Here is a 6457-nt window from a genome sequence, read left to right as displayed (position 1 = left end):
GGGGGGAAGGAAAAGGTTTCAGCACAATCTCTAAAATTACAGCATCTAAAGTTATGAGAGCAATGAAGTGCCTGTATATTAGGACCCAGATATCAGTACCATATTACCATGACAGCTCCTAGAATGAGTTGTTATGTAACTGCTTTTCTGCTTAAAATCACTTTTAGACTTCCTGCCTGTACCATTTCTAAGATTTCTACCATCAGACATTAGGCCTCTGTATCRACCTCCACTCAAAAATCAGACAGCAAGAGGAGGTCCCTGGAMGAACGGAAGAATTCTAAACTGAGTCCTGCCATCCCCCAGATGAGATSTCCAGTCACTGCCCTCTGAAGTACAAATTTTAGACTGCTCTTCATAACACACTGATGTACCTAAGGGGAGGAGGAATCACAGCACTCCACAACCATATCCTCAGCATCAAGAAACAGAAGCAGTTCTCTTTTTCTTGCCCAAAGACTGTTTCAAAAGTTTCTATGGAGAGGGATAATTCTACAGGAGAAATAGAAGGCAATTTGACATAGGAAAGATCTGCTCTCAGATTTGAACCAGAAGAGATCTCACGTTGCAGGCTGAGCGTTTTAATTAACAAGCTCTTAAGTTATTAACAGAGATTTTTTCATGAGAACAGCTGATCTGGACACAAATGGATCCAGATGAGATGCTGATTCATAGAAATTGGAGGTACATACACCTGTGACAGGAAACACATTCCACTAAATGGTGCCAATTTGAGGGAGAGTGAGGTCATGACCAGTGCTGACAATATACGTACTCTTATTTCCTCTTAGGTAGCTCTAAGTTCCAGCACTCCTGGCTCTCTGTCAGCTAGTGGACCTCCTGCTCTAGATTTACCACATGCAAAAGATGCTGGGTGTTCAACCAAAGCCAGTAACTTTTATCTACATGAGGAAGAAATTACTCATTCACAACAGTGAATGAGTATTCACCATCAGTGATGTTTTCAAAGATTTACAGCTATGGAAGTATGTAAAATTGAGCCTTGACCTATCTTCCATGCCAATGACTTGCTCTTTTCTTCTATTTATCTGTTGCCCTATAGAAATTATTCTTAAACTCCAGATATCAGATTTGCAAACAAGTATATCCTGTGGTTGTATTACTGTATCACAATTTGCAATAAGTATCCATTAGAAATGTGCCTATTAAAAGGGCATAGGAAGCATCCCAAGTACTTACCCATTTCAGAATTTTCCTCAGTTTCCTTTGTTTGTCTCCTTTAAAATTTGAAAGCTTTTATAGCACAGAGTGTGAGCAGAGCATATTCCCTGGGTACCTAAGGATGTTGGCCTCTGAGGAAAAGGCTTTTTGAGACAGCAGCTCTTCCTTCTGCTGCCCCTCTTGCCAAWACCAGCCTTTTCACTTCATCTCCCTTTGCTTTTACCAGTAAAATCTTGGAGAACTCTTCACAGCTGGGCAGGCAAGAGTAGAGCTACAGAAACCCTTGAATGTCTTCTGCAATTGACACCTGGATTACAAACACATAGAGAAGCTTGTCCTGTGCAACTCAGAGGTGTGATAGTAGTGTTTGGCTCCAGCACCAAAATAGTAAAGGAAGATGTAGAAGACAGGGATGTAATTCTTACTGTGTAAAAATTTAAAATTACTTAAGTTTAATTGAATTTGTCACAGTTAAGGATACAGTTGAATAGAACAAAATTGTTCTTAATAAAATTTTCTCAAGCATATCTGTTTATTGACCAAGGTGCTTCCTAGTAATCAGATTGCATATTTTGTCTCAAGAGGCAAATCAAAGATTTGAAGAGTTATCAGAGAGTTTTAGCACAAAATAGTAAGAAAAATCAGTAAACAAGTTACAGATATAACACAACTTCCTGGAGGTATCTGCAAGACAGGAGGGAATAGGTATCAAGTAAAAACAGGACTCAGGAGATATTATGACAAACCAAAGAAGATAATTCAGATAATTCAGGAGAATTCTAAGTGCAGGATAAAGAACATTGAAAGAGCTCATGTAACTGGAGACAGGTATGTAACAGTGAGTATAGAACTCACAAGCTATTCTCATGCCAAGTGTGATATAAGCATGATACAGCAAAAAAAAAAAAAGCACCTAGAGGATCATGCAGGATTTTCAGGATTTGGTGAAACAAATGAAGCAAGATGAAAAAGGATGTAAAGCTGGATTACTTTATTAGAGCTACAACACATGGAGACAAGATCAGCTGTGAGTGTGAAAGCAAGAATACAGTTATGGGTGGATAGAGGGAGGGAGTTTTAAATGTCTTTCCTAGTATAGATGTGTTAAAGACAGCTGAGCCATATGAGAAAGGTAAGTTTATAAGAGATTTAAAAGACAGTTTAAGTTCTCATCAAGAAAAAAATATGAAATTGTAACCAGAGAGATGATGGAAARGACTTGGCAGGATGGTGAGATAAGATGCCTTAAAGACTATTCAAACTGACTTTGTTGGATGGCACTTAGACTTTCTCCAGCACTTTTTTTTTTAAATGTTGAAATAAACAGTAATAAGTACATAAAACTTCCAGCTTATTATAAATGCCCATGTATGACGCTGTCTATACCTATCCCTCACACAGGAAAGAACAGCTGAATAGCAATATGGATTCTGGAAAATAGAAGTGGGAGTAGACAGCAAGACTGACWTGGTTGTGTCTTCTTAAAATGTTCTGGGAGTCACGGCACAACTATAAATTTCTCTGGAGTAACAGAATTCGGATGACTTTCAGTAGTCCCTCTGCTGTCACTAGTAATTTTTGTTCTTGCAGAAGAAAGAAAGTAATATACAAAGGATAACTGGACACTTCAAGGAACCAGAAAGAAGAATGGGATTTAAGATAAATAAAGACAAAACCAACTACTGGTTTTAATCTAACAAGGGAATTTTAGACAAGCTTCTCTAGCAGCTAATAAGTGTAGATACCAGGACACAGGTAGCTGAAGTACCTCAGAACACTGATAATCAGAATGCCAGTGAGAATACTGATATTAACACCAGTCTGAGGAGATAAGTGTGTTAGGAACAGGTTTACTTTATTTGTAAATCAGGAGACTGGTGTTTAGCATACACCAGATCATTTTAATGCATTTTGTTTTACACTGAAGTGACACTTGATCATTTACTAAAAAGACAAAAAAATGAAAGAACTTCAGAAATAAAATACTTCTCAAGGATGTGTGGGTAAGAATTAATTAGGAGTAATGGGGGCTCARTAAAGATCATGAATAGTCATTTAATCCCCATAGCTTCAGTGGTCAAAGCGTGTGGTTAAGATGACACAAGGCAGACCAAGAAGCATCTGGGTAAAGCTCTTCCGCTGCTGCTTGAGGCTGGTCAATCAAAAGGAAGCAATGTGGAAACACTAAGAAGTTAAAACTGTGTTYTTAACATATGTGATCAGCTACACAAGCTGCTTCTCCCTAGCAGAAGGAGCTTGGGACAAACTGAGGAGTCATGAGTCATTATGCTCTCTAAATCCATGAGGTGGGGAAGGCAGCAAGCATGTGGGAATGAAGTGGACCACCAGCAGAGACTTATGCCTCGCAGGCGTACCCACACACGGTAGGAGAGAGGCGTGTAACAGACAAGTACATTGCGAATACCRTCTGCCAAATGGTGAGCAAAACAGATCCTGAGCCATATCAGCATTTACACCATTCCTGAGTTTACTCATCTAGGTCTCAAAACAAACAAAAGAGGAGCTTTATATTTTAAGAGGTTCTACTACAGCTTAAACAGAAGTTTGAACATATTCCCTGAGTGCAAGAAGATGCAGGGGATGTTGYGCTCCTGGTGCCTCTGTTATGTTCTGCAGGAGCTCATCTGCCCAGAATTATCAAGTCTGTGGATTTCAAGCTAGAKTTAATTGCCATTATGAAGGAAAAGTCTTTCTCATTTATTTTCTGGAGGCTCTAGCTTTTTGTCTAAGTATTTGCAAATGCACCTGCTGGTGCCCTKAAATACACAGCAGTAAATAATAATGTTCCTGGTTCTTGCATTTGAAACATTATGCCTGGTGCCAAATGATACCTCAGTAGCAATACAAACAATGGAGTTACAGTGCAGTTTTCCTAATGCAACGATGCCTTATGCCTSAAATTGGGAAAAATAGGGAATTTTTTAACTTGAAGAGCATGAGTAAATTTTGGATGCTCATCCTTAAGGATATTTTCCAATATATCTAAAGCAAGAGTGCATAAACTGTCCTCGCCCCCTTCAATGCAACTAATCACTATTTATTGACAAACTCTTATTCTGTATTATTTCATGGAACCATTGAAGAAAGTGGCACCTTTGGGTTTGGAAATCTAGAGAAGGGTATTTCCCTCCTGTAAGGGATACTATAACAGAACTATTTTTAACTTAGTTTCCTGCTAACTTTTATCTACAATTGAAAACAGAAATAGAAGATACACTAGTGCCTTCTGAAAAGAGTCAGAGGCACAGAGAAATTATTTTACAAATATCTTCCATATTTGAAGATAGAATGCATCAAATGTGACTACAAAAGCTACAACTTAAGTTGAAGCTAGATCTATATTTTAGGAATACAAAAGCAATTTTGGGTGAGTCACTAAGGACAAAAAAGCAACCACAAAGTTTGTGCACAGTCTATACAGTGAGCTTGACTTGATTTCCAAAACCTTTAATTTCTGTTGGTTAGCGAAACTAAACACATCCTTTAAACAAAATGCTGTGTTTTTCCAAAGTTTATGCTTTGCATGAATGAAAAAGTTACTGAAGACATTAACTCTTCAGTGCTGTGAAGATGTGGCAAGGATGTGTACTACTTAAAACTTAAGATCTTTGAACACAGATCACCTTGGGAAATGAGTGTCTGAACTATTGACCTGGGCTGCAAAGTGTTCTTTGAAGAGTAGAAATATTTTCCAGCACAAATTTTTAATAGTTTATAGTGTCTCTTCTGGTTGTATTTCATGATACAGTGTGATGGAATMGATATGTTATTTATTTAATAAGAATTGGATGCCTACTTTGCACCAGACAACCCTGAGCCCTAGTATGACCACAGACCATTTATCTAGGCTATTATCATCAATGAATCAGTAAAATTTCTCKTTGTGCAACTTTTGTCACCTACTAAGAACATATCAGTATGTTAAATAATGAGAGGGTTCAGGGCACAGTCCTTGAAACAGGGGTTAGAATTCAGATTTTTTTTTTCTTGCACAAGTATGCAACTTAACACATTTTAGTAGGAATCTGCATAAATCTGTGTTGTTCTTGTTTTGTATAGGCTATCTTCAGGCATCTTTTACAAAGAGAACACTRACTAAAGGCACTTGCACTGAGTGCTCAGAGAATTAGTTATGAAAGCCAAATGCTCAAGGGCGAGGCCATTTGTAACTTTGAAGCAGCTAAGAAAGAAACAGATATTGGAAGCCAGACTTTCCAAAAACTTGTTCAAAGCCTCTTCTAGCCTCAGTTCTGTTTATCTCCCAGTAGGCACAGGAAAATAGCTCATAGCATCTGGAACAGAGTAATTTCCTGAGAACTAATACTCAAAATTTTAAACCTGCATTCATATAATGTATGACTCCCTTATAAAGTCCAGTCTGTTAAGGATAAGATTGACAGAAAACAAATACTGTTGTGCAGAGTGCAGGAGGAAATATGCTGAAATAGGTCATTATTTGGCCATCATCTGTGTAATGCAGGGGCCAAAAATGTTGAAAACAGATTATTTCTCCCTGTGTATATTGAAGAAGAAAAGGTTACCCAAGGTTTTCTATGCATTTGGCTCAAGGATACTGCAATAAGAGAACATGTGATTTGTTAGGGAAATCCTATGTGACTCCTCTACAGCAGCTAATCAAGTAAACAAGAAGTGAGCTGGAACTTTCTGTACAAGGACTTTTACTGGAATCATTCGGAAGCTTCTGAACATACTCAGGCTTCCTCGGGAGGTTCCCTCTGTTGCTGCAGGCATCATCTCTCAAACAAAWGAACTTTAAACAGCTCACAATTTTCAGATCAAGGACTTCAGAAAAGGTTTTTCACCCCCTTAGAAGTTCAAGGTCATGTTATCATTGTGATTCCTCTGTGAGTGACAGATTTTTACAAAATATGCTTTGGACCTCTATTTTTTAAAGGAAAGAGATTGCATAAACATAAAYTAATAAACCTTTGACCATAACAGTYTTGCTGATAATCTTCATGTATGAGTGTCTTTAAAAAGTATTTTTTTGTATATCTCCAWGTGACTTTTCATACATTCAAGTTGGCACCTGTCTGTGTCACTAAATATAAAATGATCCAAAATTTCAGATCTTATTCTAAGTCTTCAAATTATGAAAACTGCCAGTGTATTTCTTTACTTGACTCCATTGAAAATCATATGGGATCACTGAATGCTGAATGCTTAAGTCTATCATGACCAAATTATGCACTCAGGAAAAGTCAGTGGTAATGTGTTCTTAAAAGATCACAAG

Source organism: Malurus melanocephalus, unplaced genomic scaffold (genome assembly GCF_030028575.1).
Source record: "Malurus melanocephalus ecotype Western Australia unplaced genomic scaffold, MMel_1.1 scaffold_41, whole genome shotgun sequence".
Taxonomy (NCBI): Eukaryota; Metazoa; Chordata; class Aves; order Passeriformes; family Maluridae; genus Malurus; species Malurus melanocephalus.
The sequence above is the reverse complement of the archived record's forward strand: the minus strand, read 5'-3'. Positions refer to the sequence as shown.